The sequence below is a fragment of the Carassius gibelio genome, chromosome A6 (assembly GCF_023724105.1).
Source record: "Carassius gibelio isolate Cgi1373 ecotype wild population from Czech Republic chromosome A6, carGib1.2-hapl.c, whole genome shotgun sequence".
NCBI classification, from domain to species: Eukaryota; Metazoa; Chordata; class Actinopteri; order Cypriniformes; family Cyprinidae; genus Carassius; species Carassius gibelio.
In genome coordinates this window covers 17,527,228-17,543,940 of record NC_068376.1, presented here as the reverse complement: position 1 = coordinate 17,543,940, position 16,713 = coordinate 17,527,228, and positions in this window count along the sequence as shown.

The following is a 16,713-nucleotide window of genomic DNA, read 5'->3' as shown; positions in this document are numbered from 1 at the left end:
AAAAACATATCAGATATATGTAAATATAACAACATAAATCTGCCATGTGCTCCATTGCATTTCATTTGTTTTTTCTCTATATTTTGTAAAAAAAAATGCATTATCACTTACTACCTTTAAAAATCACCGGTTCTCAGCACTTTATTATCTATTTAAACATATGTATATAATGTAAAATATATAATGACCTGAACAAAGGTAAGAGTTTGATTGAAGAGTATATATATATATATATATATATATATATATATACACACACACACACACACACACACACACACACACACACCTTTTACACAAGTAAAGTTTACACTCTGCTCTGTCAACACTACCAGAATGAATGAATGAATGAATGTTCTGTAAATTGCTTTAGATAAAAGTATTTGCATAATGCAAAACATGTACCTCCCACAACTTTTTATCTGCCTTTCAATTTAACACACTCCAAGTCAATGTAACAATCATGCATTCCCTGTATTAACCGTTAAGCGAGTACACAAACTGAATCACTGAACTCCGTTATAAGATGTAAAGCAGCACAATGCTATTTGAAATAACAAGGCAATCAAAACACACGGCCAGCACTAATATTTCGTATCTGTCGCTCTTGTAAGCAGAAGCCACGTCTGTAAGCACTATGATGCTCCTCCAGTACACAGACACTCCAGCCTATTTACTTCCGCATTCTTAAAAAGAAACACAACAGCGCAAGCATGTTGTCGGAATAACAGCACGATCATATTTGGTTCATAGACAACAAGTATCTATTGATCGTGTTCAAAGTACGCCGACACCTTCTATATGTCCGCTCCAATGTTTCGGCTGCGGGGTAAATACACGAAACAAAGTTCGCCCCCCTCATTTCTAGCAATCCCACGCCCTCCATTTCAACGAATCTCTCAGAGAAGAACATATAGTTGTCAAATATAATTTGAGCCGAAGAGCTCGAGCGCAGAAACACGGCTGCGTTAACTTGGGCCTCTGATCGGCGTTTCAGCGCGTGGAGCCGCCCATCGCAAGCGTGAATAGTTCTCTTACCTTGCTTTCTAAGAATCACAGAGTTTCAAATCCCCACTTAAAGTGAAACTTCTTTTCCCAAATCTGGGAGAGTACAGGCAGTGACGTCAGAGGGCGAAATTCCAACCTCCAGCACACACACTTACACACAGAAATTTGCCCATGTATGGCAGTCTCAGCCAGCACTCGTGCAATATCTCTTCCTCATAACGGCTGTATTTATCTTATTGTGCAAACTGTGTAAGAATTGGGTTATTATTTATCATATGTTGGATGACCATTTATTAAGGCCTGGATATTGTCCTCTTTGTGTCTGCTGCAATCTATAAATTTAAGGCATCAATGTTACATTTTGCTACAAATAATATAATTAAATGCTTAATTTGATTCAATCAGTCATATATATGTTTCAAGAGCTTCCTATAAACTTAAGATTTTGATTGACAAGTCCAATTACATAAATGTATTTTCTGTCGCAGTAATTTGATATGTTTATGTTGGACACAGTATTGAAATAGAATAATAATGAGTTGTACTAATATAAATGCACTTATATTTTAATTATACTATAAGTGCACTCCAGTGGTTTGAGTCTTACCTATCAGATAGGTCCTTCAAAGTATCTTGGAGAGGTGAGGTGTCCAAGTCGCAACATCTAACTACTGGGGTGCCTCAGGGCTCAGTTCTTGGACCACTTCTCTTCTCTGTCTACATGGCATCATTAGGTTCTGTCATTCACAAACATGGCTTTTCATACCACTGCTATGCTGATGACACTCAACTCTAGCTCTCATTCCATCCTGATGATCCGACATAGCTGCTCGCAACTCAGCTTGTCTAACAGACATTTCTTGCTGGATGATGGACCATCACAACTCAACCTTGCCAAGACAGAACCGCTTGTGGTTCCAGCAAACCCATCGTTTAATCACAATTTCACCATCAAGTTAGGCACATCAACCATAACTCCTTCAAAAACAGCCAGAAACCTTGGAATTATGATTGATGATCAGAACTTTCTCAGACCACATATCTAAAACTGTCCGGTCCTGCAGATTTGCTTTATTCAACATTAAGAAGATCAGACCCTTTCTGCTGGACTATTGCAATGCTCTCTTGGCAGGTCTTCCAGACAGTTCTAGCAAACCTCTACAATTAATCCAGAAAGTGCCTGCAAGATTCAATTTTAATGAGCTGAAAAGAATACATGTCACACCTCTGTTTATCAATTTGCACTGGCTACCAATAGCTGCTCGTATAAAATTCAAGGCATTGATGTTTGCCTACAAAACAACCACTGGCTCTGCACCCATTTACCTAAATTTATTACTTCAGACTTGTTTCCTCTAGAAGCTTGCATTCTGCAAGTGAACGTTACTTGATTGTGCCATTCCAAAGTACCACAAAGTCACTTTTTCAGACTTTAAAAATTAAATGTTCCCTCCTGGTGGAATGACCTCCCCAACTCAATCCGAGCAGCTGAGTCCTTAGCCATCTTCAAGAATCTGCTTAAAACACATCTCTTCCATCTTTATTTGATCCTCTAACTTTAGCACTCACTATTGTAATTCAATTCTTCAAAAAAATAAAAAATAAAAAAAAATCTAACTGCCTTTCTAATCTTTTTGTATTCTATCTATTTTGTTTTCATTTATTATACATTTATATAAAAAATAAATAAATACATCAAACAGTAGCTTGCTCTATTCTTTTTCTATTCTGTTTTTATTTTATTTATTATATTATTTAAAAGACCTTACTACATGTACTGCGTTTAAGCTAACTGAGACTTATTATAGCACTTATATATCATTGCTCTTTTGTTGTTTTTGATTGCTTCCATTGTCCTCTTTTGAAAGTTGCTTTGGATAAAAAAAAGTCTGCTAAATGACTAAATGTAAATGTAATAAACGTGATATTTTGGAACAACTTTAAGTATGTTAAGTTCTATTTATGGTATATGCTTAAGATTAATTTAAAGATAATTGCTATAAATTTGTATATATTTAGCTGTATTAAAACTGAACAACTTAAAGTATATTTTAGTAATTTAATTGTACTTCACATTATTTAAAATGCGCTTGAAGTAGTTAGAATATATTTTAAGCTTCAAAATGAATTTACTTCTAGTACATTTTCAATAGCATTTCAGCTCATTATGCATTACCAGCAGACTGTTAGTTTGTTAAAAGCTATTTTTCAGCATTCTAAAATGGTATTTTAAAAAGTACAAACAAATCATTAAATGAGCATGACATACATGTACACACACTTTCACATTTAGAAAACTTTAATGTACTATATCTTGTTTAACTTACTAACAATAAATTCATGAGTATATTTAAAAAGTACAGAAGCATATACAAACTCTTAATAATTAAAACCTAAAATAATTGTAAAAAATTCTAATAAATGTAAATAAAGATTAGTGAAATGCTATTACAGGATTACTTCATACCTATATGACTGGAAAGAACACTATGAATATTCCATCACTGAATAAAAATGCAATTTTATGTACACACACACACATAAAAAAAAGTTCCTGAAAAACAAAGTGAAAAGAATCCTTCTTTTTTTCTACAAAGCATGCAAATTACTAAACCAAAGAAAGAAACAGAACATTCCAAATGTCACAATTGTCATCCTAAAGTGGATGATCACTCTTCTTTGAGTACGACTGCATTTTCTGCATCTGAGGGCTCACAATTCAGACACTGAGGTCTTTGAAAACTGCTTCAACACAGGGTCCGTGAAAGGAAAAATAATTAATCAGTGGTTTTGAGTGGTGTTTTTGAAAATCATATGTATTATAATTTCATAAAAATGCATTAGAATTTAGTGCATTAGAATGCATTAGAACTCTTTTAACCTGATTTCAATTAGCCTTGTATTGCAACAGCAGCTGATTTGAAAACATCAAAATACTCATTTATATTTAACATTTACTTCATTACAATTGTTACAATTACAAATTGTTAAGGAAAAAACAACAAATTCATCTTAATAAAAAATATATATATATATTAATGACAACAAATTATTCTTTCTGCCAATTGGACAATGTTTTTATAGTTGTTGTATGACAGACAAATGCCACTACCTAAACTTTAAGCAATCATATACCCAGTGCATATAGTTGATATATAACTAGCTAGTATGTGTCAGTGTCACGTTACATCATATAACTTTAGCATTCCACATCCACATCCACATCCACAAACAATTCTTGCTGTTACATATTCTAAAGTGTTAGCGATGCACCTTTTAAGTACCTATTTAAGTCATTAAGGAGCTGGGAGCTGACCCGTTTTTTTTCTAGTCAGGAAAATAAAATTAAGCAAAACTGGGATGATTTCTGTGAAAAACATTTTACCATCTCAAAAACATACAGTCGTGTGATTGGACAATTACCTGCAAAGCCAATTTGAAAAGCTTAGTTCTGATTGGTCAATCTGAATGACGCTACTGTGCTAAAAAAAAAAAAAAGCTTTCGACTGGCAATGACAAGTAACAGAAATTAAATACTTACCTAGAGTTACAAAATAATGAGGTTCCAAATCTACACACATAGACGTTTTAAAAAGCTGGGTATAAATATGTAGAAGAAGAAACTGAAAAAACTTTTCAGCACCAGACACAAGTCCAGTTAAAAAAAATTATAAAAAATTATACATACACTTCTGGTGGTGCGTAGATTAAAAAAAAAAATCACACAACATATAAGATCCACACACAAGCAATAGGCCACAAAGCTAAAAAATGTATTGTCCAAAGGCCAGAAATAAAGTGCAGACAGTGCAAAGTGTGCAGAACGTTTTTGGGCATATCCCTTCATCATTTGGAATTTTGAAAATAAAGATGTAACAATGAATGTTCTATTTAATTGAACAGTTAAAAACATTTAAATTATTTTATACATTTAAATATTACGTTTTATGTAACACATGGTATGCAAGCACACCTGAGCTTCCACAAAAGCCAATGCGGTTTGTTTTCAGGCATCATGCGGTAGGTTGAGCTTGTTTGAATTTGGGTAAATAAACATTTTAAGCATAACCATTTTACAGTTTTTTTCAATCGCTAACAAGCGCTTAACCATACTTCAGATACTTTTTCTAAACTCTTAACACAGACTCACACCTACAAAACACAATTGGCCAAATGGATAATTTTCTTCTCAAAAACACATTTTGTTAAATATATACTAAGTCTTCATTTCAAAATAGAACACATCTTTCTCTGCACACACCAACTTTACCAAAACACTGGAAATCGGACTCAAAATTAAATTATTCTGTCAAAGAATAACACTTGTTTTCACTTCAAAAGGTACATGCAGTCAATCAAAGTACACCAGGTTTCAAAATACTGGCTATTGTTGACATTACAAAAACTGCATAGACTTTTCAGTCTCAGTTTTACAGGTATTTGCATGCAAAACATGCAAATTCATTGTTTTACACTAAATTTCTTGGTTAGGAACTGTATGTCCAAATATACAGTAATGTTCACATTCAAAAGCATTCCTTTACTGTTTACTGCAGGAGGTACAGTAGAAACACGGTATGATAGAACAGAAAAGGTTTGACAGTATTGCTTACAGTGAACAAAATATCCATGAAACACATAAGAGCATTCTGAACAAAAAACAACAACAGCAAAAAAGCCCAGATAAAAAAGGGGGGTAAAATAAAAACAATCTCTCACTGCATCTCTCACTGCTCCTGCTCCTCTCACTGCTCCTCTCACTGCTCCTGCTCCTCTCACTGCATCTCTCACTGCTCCTGCTCCTCTCACTGCATCTCTCACTGCTCCTGCTCCTCTCACTGCTCCTGCTCCTCTCACTGCATCTCTCACTGCTCCTGCTCCTCTCACTGCTCCTCTCACTGCACCTGCTCCTCTCACTGCTCCTGCTCCTCTCACTGCTCCTGCTCCTCTCACTGCTCCTCTCACTGCTCCTGCTCCTCTCACTGGGCCCCTTGCTCTTACTTTTCTTCGTCCATACATTACAGTGTTTGTCTTTTTCTGTTTCTGTTTCCAAAAATATCACTCTTCAAAGTCCTCCTTTTATTGTATAAGTGTCAATGTAATAGAAAAAAATAACCCCTGCCATTGAGTCTAAGCCAGATTGGAATCACTTGTGGTTTGCCCAATTTACACAACATAAATCAGCTAAGAAATATTGTTTTTGAACTGATATCATCGCAGAAGCAGAGGTTTTTATACTGTATCTAAAGTTTGGAACATTGTTTTTGCTATTGTGGGATGTTGTGTGTTAACATTTGTAAATACTACAAAAACTATCCATAATTTTGTTGGGAGGTATAGCTTGTCTGTTCAGAAAATGTAAGCATTGTGGAAATGTGTTCAATGACTCCATACTGTGTGAAAACGACATGAAATGTGTGAATGGTATGGCCACAATAGACAGATGCTGTGCTAATTGTGTTTAGAGTTTTGAAAATATGACAACTGCTTGGACAAATGCTTGTTAGCGACTGAAAAAAACTGTAAGCATATATATATATATATATATATATATATATATATATATATATATATATATATATATATATATATATATATACACACAGGTCCTTCTCAAAAAATTAGCATATTGTGAAAAAGTTTTTTTCATTAAAATTTGTGCATTGTGGTCACTTAAAATTAAGTTGAACATTTATATTTGAGCCATTTTTGTTACAGTATATATTAACGTCACCATCATACACTACGTTTATATAAACAAAAATGTTTAAAATAGCTATTTTCAAAAATTGATATGAAATATTTTTTGAGCACCAAATTAGTATATTATGATTTCTGAAAAATCCTATGACACAGAAGACTGGAGTAATTGTACCGAAAATTTAGCTTTGTCATCATGTAAATAAAGCCGAACTTTTATTTTCAATTATAAATTATTTCACAATATTACTGTTTTACTACAGGTCCTTCTCAAAAAATTAGCATATTGTGATAAAAGGTTATTATTTTCCATAATGTAATAATAAAAATAAAAATAAAAAAAATTACTTATTAAACTTATAAACTCATATATTTTAGATTCATTGCACACCAACTGAAATATTTCAGGTCTTTTATTGTTTTAATACTGATGATTTTGGCATACAGCTCATGAAAACCCAAAAAATTTGCATATCATGAAAAGGTTCTCTTAACGAGCTATTAGCCTAATCATCTGAATCATCTAGTTAACTCTAGTAACTACTTAAGTCCAGTGTCAAGTACCCACAGTCAGCGATGGTCTGGGGTGCCATGTCAGCTGCTGGTGTTGGTCCACTGTGTTTTATCAAGGTCAGGGTCAATGCAGCTTGCTATCAGGAGATTTTGGAGCACTTCATGCTTCCATCTGCTGAAATATATATATATATGTGTATATATATATATATATATATATATATATATATATATATATATATATATATATATATATATATATATATACAGTACAGACCAAAATTTTGGAAACATTACTATTTTTACTGTTTTTGTAAGAAGTTTCTTCTGCTCATCAAGCCTGCATTTATTTGATCAAAAATACAGAAAAAAATGTAATATTGGGATATATTATTACAATTTAAAATAATTGTTTTTACATTTATTATACTTTAAATTATCATTTATTTCTGTGGTGCAAAGCTGAATTTTTAGGATCATTATCACACGATCCTTTAGAAGTCTTTCTAATATGATGATTCATTATCAAAGTTGGAAACAGTTCTGCTGCTTAATATTTTTTCAGAACATGTGATACTTTTTTAGGATACTTTGATGAATAAAAAGTAAAAAAATAAATTAATTAAAAAAAAGAAGCTATGTTTTTAAAATATAAATATTTTGTAATAAAAAATATACACTACTGGTCAGTAATTTGGGGTCAGTAATTTTTTTTCTGCCTTTTTTTTTTTAAATAATATCTTTTCTTTATTTATTGCAACTTTTTAAACTTGCTCTGGAAAACCTATAAGATGGCCAATGGGACAAAATTGTCAATGCATTGAGGGAGAGCAGCCTGTTCACGCACTCATCAGCTAGAAATAATACTAATCCAGACATGTGGACGTAACAGTAATTCAGTAATACACCTCACAGATAAGACTATGATCTGTTTAGTCTAATCTTCTTTCACACTTCACTCAACGGGACACTTGACTCTCTCAGATGCGGCCTGCGCCCTTCAACACCCGCCAACACTCAACCACATACTGCAGTTCGCATTCAAATCTGAACGTTTGCATGTTCAGCTGTCAATGCAAATATCATAGCGGTGCTCTGGTTCTGCATTTTTATTTCTGCGTGCTAGGGAATGTACCAAAATAGCTTTGAACGATGATGACAGTGGTGTCTGTACACTCTAGAGGTAACAGTATGAGATAAACCTCATCGTCATCTGAATAGCATGGTTCATTCAGATGTTCACCAGAATAGTTTAAATGTAGTCATTTTGAGTCCTACAAAATATAAACAAGATCAAGCTGTAAGATAGGTCTAGTGCAACTAGAGGGGTTTTGTGGGTATGACAGCATTTGACATGAATTTAATGAGGGTCTCTTGGTTGTCTAAAGAAATGGTGTTTCGGTAGAATGAAAACAGACTTATACCACACTACAAAATTTGAGTCAAGATATACCCCAGATACTCATACTGTAAATTCAGGGAATTCAACTAAATTTCTATTTTGGCATCCCATTGTTACCAAAAAAGAACATTATTAATTATCATAATTGGAATGAGAAATATTGTCAGGCAAAGACACTAGCGGCCTGATATTTCTTGCTTTTAAATAGTGAAAGCGCTGTTACTTAGGGCTCGTATCTATCTCTTCATCATAGTGACTCATAAATATTCACACTTGAGTTCATGATATGGAGTTATTTCACAGTATTTGACAGACAGCTATGTTTTTGTAGTGAACATAACTAGCATCCAAGTGAAAATTATGACTTGCATTAGCAAACCTGCGGTGAACAAGTTCAAGGTCACATTCATGTAAGAACAATAAAATGCATTTAATTGTTTCTGCTTGTATTACTCTCATTATTTTCAATAATTCTCATTCAAGCCAATTAAATATAAATAGTGGCTGCTAAACTAATAAATTAATACATTTATATGGCTAATTAAAAGGTTCTGTTAAAACTCATTCTTACCTTAACAGATATATATAGTGAACAAAAATAGGTGTAGAAACAGTTTTCACTCAGAAATGGCTAGTAAATTTACAAGTAATTGTATGAAATTTGGAAGTAGAAAGGCTGAAATATTTTATTGAAAAACAAACCTCAATCTTTATTTATATCTTCTTTTTTTTTACTTTATAACTAAACAGAGAGAGAGAGAAAGGGAGATAGAGAAAGACACTGTAAAAAGGTTTTAATGTAAACCTTTGAAAAATATATTAATTTAAATAAATGTATATCTCATCAACAAATGAAAACATTAATTCATCAGCAAGCTGATCAAAAGGCGAAAACCAGGAGCAGTAAATATAAACGGTTTAGACAGAAATATGCAACTAAGTCTCTCTGTATGCATATAAAATGAGCACTGATGACTATAAGTGAAATCCCTGACTTGAAACACTATGACGACTCGCTTCAGAGCTTGCTACAACTGATTAACTTGTGCTGCAAGCACTTTGTAAACTGTTTTTGCACACCATGCATGAAAAACAGTGGGAGAAAGAACACCACCGGAAGATCAAGCGCTGAGATAAATCAGACGATTGTGCGTTGTTTTGCCGTGACTGGTTCTGCATCCCCCCGTGTGCAGGTTCCAGGGCACACTGAAAAGGTAATCTCATTTGTACAGTGTGACAGCTTATTTGCAACTTTGCTTACTGGCAATTTCCTAATGGGCCCCATGAGTAGTGTCTGGCTCTCTCTCCTTCTTCTTTCCTTCTCTCTCACTCGCTCTCTCACAGATTTGATCAAAAACGACACTCTAAAACAAATCTGAAAACAATTACCTTTGCCCCAGCATGAAATCCCTGTGTTTTCCAGCTGTCAGTCAACTGGCAATTAATGTTTTTGCCTACGAATAAATCCAACACTTTATGTACACAAAATATCGACAAGTTTAAGAAGGGACGAGTTCCGGATAAGCAATGTTTTGCTTTTTTGAGCCATATTACTACATGCAACAAGCTGAAATGAGACGTCTGCACTCCAAAAAGAGGACTAGGGTGATACGGTGAAAGAGAGCAGGTGTGCTGAAAGAGAAGAAGACAAAGGAAAAAAAAAAACACAAATACAAAAACTGTTTCTGTACTTCTTAAGAATACAAACGACTATCTTTTATATCACCTCTCGACATGAGGCTAACGCTCCCAGCGTCGGATATCCTGTTGTACACACAAAACGTTAGGACCGACGCACTCTTCTTCCCGCACCACTTCCTCTGTTGCATGAGATAAACCTCAAGCAGCTGTGGAGGAAAGAGAGAGCATGTTTTAGAATGTCAACGTGACAGTGACCTGCTTCGCAGCAGGCTGACCGTGACAGAAACAGAATAAACCTACTTTACCTTTTAAAACTCGCAAACTCAAAGCCGCACACAAGATTTCAGTCCTCGAGGAAAGATAAAATACTTCGAGTGGATTCGTAGGCCTCTCGTACATCTTTAATGCTGTCAAATAGCAAAGATGGTTTCAGGAAATGTCAAGAATGACAAAGGCGGCCGTGCTGTATTTTCTCTTTAATAATGTAAAAATCCCACTGTTACGGCGAAGCTAAACCGGTTAATGTGCAGGTGCTCATTCAACTAAATCCAGTGTTGTTCTTAAATGATTTATTACAATATGTCCGGTACGAAAGCATGTTACCACAAGACGATGCGCATATTTTCAGCAAACTGCTGCTAAATTGGATTAAGAGGCTGGATCACGCAACTTAAAATAAATAAATAAAACATCCTTTCAATTCAAATAGATATGCTAAGTCGAACACAACAGGCCTATCGTTTGCCAAACATTAGCAACAACAGGCAAGTGTGAGAAAAGGTAGAAGGCCCACAAACCATGCACAAAACCCATATCCTCAAGCAACTAATCAAACAACTGCACATGTAGAACTAAACCCAAGATTACACAAGATAATGAACTCTAATTTGAGTGTTTAAGCATGTAAATATTCATCAGGATAGCAGAAGCAGATACAAGCCTGCGGCTGTGGCTTTTGATTCGAAGCACAGAACAGAAGAACTGGTGTTTGCTTTAGAGACACTAAGAGAGTTATATTTTCTCAAGCATGGCAAAGAAAGATGCATTTATCGTGCAAAGTCAGGACCTTTATCAAATCCATTTCTGGGCATGAAAGTTGCCGAATTTTGTTATTTGTTTGCCTCGTTCGGACAGAGGGCAAATTAGAATAAAGTTCACTGGCAATACAACAGATCAAATGTCTAAATACTGTATGACTTTCAAGACTTTAAACTACAGGCAAAATCCAGTCTATTTCAATAATTTATTGCATTCTCAGTTTATTAGATTTGTGAGTCATCTAAGATAAAGTAGTTCATAGTATAAGAAAAACAATTTGACTTTATATATATTATATACTTGTTTATATATATATATATATATATATATATATGTGTGTGTGTGTGTGTGTGTGTGTGTGTGTGTGTGTGTGTGTGTGTGTGTGTGTGTGTGTGTGTGTGTGTGTGTCTGTGTGTGTGTATGTGTGTGTGGGCATGTTTTTGTGACATATCACAAGAACTCTGAATAATGACATGGGTATGACACAGGTATTTCAAGGAGAGGGTGATTTATGAGGACATAACCCATGTCCCCATTTTTCAAAATGCTTATAAACCATACTGAATGATTTTTTATTTTTGAGAAAGCAAAAATGCACAAAGGTTCCTGTGAGGGTTTAGGGTTAGGTGTAGGGTTGGTGAAGGGCCATAGAATATACGTAAACGTAAACCATTACGCCTATGGGATGTCCCCACTTTCCACAAAAACAAACGTGTGTGTGTGTTCATTGATGGCACACCTGTAATCATTTACAATTACAACAATTTAGGACAGTAAAGAGACCTTTTAAAAAAAAAAAAGGGTTGTCTCTGTACTATACGGCAGTTGATGAGGTGTGTATAAAAAGAAAAAGAACTAGAAAAGAATTGAAATTAATGTATGATGTCTGCTTAGAAAACTAGTGTAACTGTAAGTTTGGCTCTGTTAGTGTGGCCTATAAAAGAGTCAGAAGCAGAAAATGGCCAAAAAAAAAGTTTGAGAAAAACCCGGAATAACTGCATTTGACATGCTTGTTGCAATGAAAAGCTGAATGTGGTTTCCCTGCATGTAAAAAGAGGCAGCAAATGTAGCAGGTAGAGTGAGACACTGAGCTGATGAGACAGTGTGTCTCTCCTTACCTTCTTTCAGCACATTACTCCATTTATATTATACTCACCTGAGTGATCTCACCACACAGATCTATGAAGAGTTGGTCCTGGATATTGCGAGGAAGACGAGACAGCACGTAAACCAAGTGAAGCTTTTAAATTTTGTAGGATAGAGAGAGACTGTTGGTTGGAGCAAATGGCCTTCTGGTGATGAGATAAGGTCATTTGTTTCACTGTCGGATTCAATTTTCTCAACAACAAAAAATCATTGATGGGGTTCCACAAGCAGGATTTGTGTTGTTGAGAAGTTTCTGAGCATTTCTAGTCGTAATCTTACTTAAAAAAAAATTATAATTACAATGTAACAACTTCAGTAAATTTTATTACATAAAATGTATTTGAATCTTTTTATGCACTACACAATATTTCAAATGTATCCTGGTGAGGTTGCACAGCAGTCTTCTGTCATGAGTTCACCTACCCATTCAGTCTTAACAGTTCATGATAAACAAAAAGCTTACTGTCCTCAATGCAGGCTCGAACCAGAGGTTACTGCAGTTCTACATAAAGGGAGATTGATAGAAACAGAGGAAATGGGGAGGTAGAAGGATGCTGAGACGATGGAATGAGATCGTAATGATGATTGACAGGACTGAATGATTAGGCTCCTCCCAAACCTATGTTCGAAACTTCATTTATCGATGTTCCTATCATCAGCTCCATACAAAAACTGCAACAACATCCATATTAACTTGTAAACAGGCTCGAATAAGTGCTAGGTTCAATAAACCAAAGTGAAAGGAAGAAAAAAAAGACATATGCCTGTTGGTTCGGATGAAATGACGGTGAGTAAATTCAAAATAAACTATAACTTTAAAGACTAATAAGAGTTTTCTCTTAAAATAAAAATTCTTTCCCAATTTTTCTCCCCCTCACATCATTGCAAAAAAGACATTCATACACCTTTTAAACACAGCTGAAGATATTTTTAACAAAGCCTCTATTGAAAGACTTTGAAGACATTGTAAAAGTAATCCAAATGAGCTGAGCAGTTTAATGTTTTAACTCTTTGGAAAAGACATAATCGCTTTATTTAATGAACAGAGGCTTTTATTCACAAATAAAGATCGATCAACACATATAGAGCATACGGATTACATACATACAAGTGGGAGAACAGAAATCTCTCAGGTTTTGTTTAAAATATCTTCTTTTGTGTTTCAAAGATGGCAAAAGTCTCATAGGTTCAGAGCGAATAAATGACAGAATTTTCATTTTTGGGTGAATGATCACTTTAATTGAAATAGATCAATAAAAGGCACAAAATACAATACATGGTGTCACAAAAACAAAGTTCACGTACAATGGTAAAGCACCATAAGCTGACAAACTCATTACTGTATGATTTGATAAAGGTCACTGGAAACAGTCTGCCAAACCTTCTGTCTGAGACCCGAGACTCAGAGGGAGGAGCGCCACCCACTCACCCTGTGTGATGTGAAGTGAACACCCAGGCATGTGGGAGTGTTTATGACAGCACTAATTAGTGTCTCTAGACTTGCAGTGCGCGCACACAACATCTACATAAGGAGTTAAAATATTTAAATTTTATAATAAGACTTCGGAATTAAGAAAACCACAAAAGTCACTCAGCTATGCCTGGGCAAAAAGAGGGATACCAGCAAACAACTTTGTCGGGAGCAGATCAAATTGACTGCTGTTGTCTTTGTTCACCGTCTCTCTCATTACACCTGTACTGAAGAAAATAGTTTTCAGCACACCGGATGGCACGGCACAAATCACCAATGATTTTTACTATAGCGCAATTGTGACTTTTTTGCATTCAAGACTTGATTTTAATTATAACATTACAACATGCAATTCAAAGCTGATAAAAAGTGCTTGAAAACTGTATGAATCACTGCAAATGATATAAATCAGAAATGATGATGCAAAATAAAACTATTGGCTATAAAAAATTGCTTATAATTATAAAATACCACATCTGAAGTAGGTATTAGTGTTACAAAATACAAAAATCTGATCTATGAGAATGTAGGAATAATAACAATTTGTAATTTGTTTTATGGTGGCAATTGGAGCTTAATTGCCTCAATTATAGCGGAAGCCATTTGGATTGGTGAAGCTGCCGCAGGATTGTGGGAAATGTAGTATTTCAAAGTGAAATTCTTCAAATAAACATTTAAAAGCATATCATTTCACTTAACAACCTCAAAGATCATGGTACAGTAGGTCTGTTTTGAAATGTTTATTTTATCAATAAAAGTAAATAGGTATAAAGGGAATTTGATTATTATTTTATTTTTGCTCTAGAGAGCAACAAAGGAATTTAGAACTCTCTGAAAATCTATTGCAAGTATCTATTCATGTCATTTTGTCTTTTAAATACTAACTTCAAAGACCCACTGACTGACACATTTTTTATGCCTGACATACAGAATCCAGAACACCCACATCTTCATTATACATGTAGAATTATTTGATGTCACATTCAGTCACAAGAGTAAATCTAAAGAAATGGGTCAGATATTCAAGAACTAACACAAGGCATAAATGCACACACATTCATCCGAAAAGTGACATCTAGAGAAAATGCATTATTCTCAAAATGATAAAAAAGGCACACATTTATACAAAATACAAAAATATGGTAGGACATCGGGACATCAATAATATCCAGAACATCAGATGCGTAAGAGATACAGGCAGCTGTCAGAACACATTTTGAAGCAAGCCATGTTTTCTGATCCAGGCACATCTGGAAACATCTCTGAACTTTCAAACTCAAATGTTAGATGTGTGTTTGTTTCCGACGTCACAAACAAGCACCATCCCATTTATTTTCTTCTCAAAATCAGTCAGACATAAATGAAAGCGGTATGAAGATATACTTTTTTGTCTTTTTAGACATGTTCCTGAAGCTCAAACGGTAAAGTATGGCATTGGCAACACCAAGATCATGAGTTCAATTCGTATGTATGAACTGATCAAACAAATACCTTGAATACAATGTAAGTTGGACAAAAGCATCTGATAAATACATACATGGTATAATTTACTTTTAATTATAACTTTTATTTAGAACATTATATTGCTAAATTATGCAATGCCTAACCAAGTATAAACCATAAAGCTACAAAATTAGCTAATAAATGTAAACTTTTTATATTGATCTATCTATAGACCTCTGCCCTAGTGTACCTTCAGGGAACCCTGGCAGGTTACAGACCCATGGCTGAGAATAATGGCTAATCACTAAAGTGATTAGAGATTTAGTCATTATTTACTCACCTTCATGTCATTCCAAATTCACATTACTTTTTTTTCTTTCTTTCATGGAACACAGAAGGAGATATTTAGAGATGCTCTCTTCCATAAAATTACTGAAAATGGGTTGAGACCAGTGGATGTCAAGCTCCACGAAAGACCAAAAAAAAAGTACCATAAATATGGTCCATATGACTTTTTCTCTATATTCCAAATCTTGTTAAGGCATACAGTTGGATATTAGTCATTATTCACAGAAAATCTTGCCTGGAGAGAGCTTTGGTCACCACTTGCATTCATCTAATGGAAAAGAGCAGCATGAACTTTGCTTTAAATAAGTATTTTTATGTTCCATAGAAGAGAGAAAAACCACACTGCTTTCAAAGACATGTGGGGGAGAAAATGATGAAACAGTTTCTTTTTTTGTGTGTGTGAACCACTTTAAAGTGCTGTACAGTTATTGTCCAATTTTCAATCCAGTGCAGTCAAGATGCTTGTTGTGAATAGCAGGGGTGAAGAAATGTGACATCTGGAGTGATGTAATATCAGCTTCCATTGCTAGAAGAGTTATAAAGAGCAATATCCAGCTCGGTGGACTGAGATGAGCTTAGGTGGATTAATGCTAGAGGACACTGAAATGTTTGTTGTATAAAAGCTCAGTTTATACAACAATGCGTTACAGCTGTATATGAAAGACTGTAATCTAGCAGATGGCCCAGAGCCAAAGAGCTGCTCCATATTAATGGGAATATCGCAAGGTCTAGAGTTCAAGCGACTCAATGAGATTTCAGACTTCAACTCAGAAAGAGAGAGAGAGAGAGAGAGAGAGAGAGCAAAGGAGAGACTGGGATTACTAGGATAACTTAATCTGTAGGCTTCCCCCCTTCCACACCAAAAAATAAATAAAGCACGCCCCTTAATTTTAGCATTCAAGGAAAGTGTACCAAGCCATCGCACACCAAACAGTATACGCTAGATCAGTGTTGGCCTATCAGCTTAGAGTGCCACTGATGCCCTGTGGACCTGTTCTGTAGC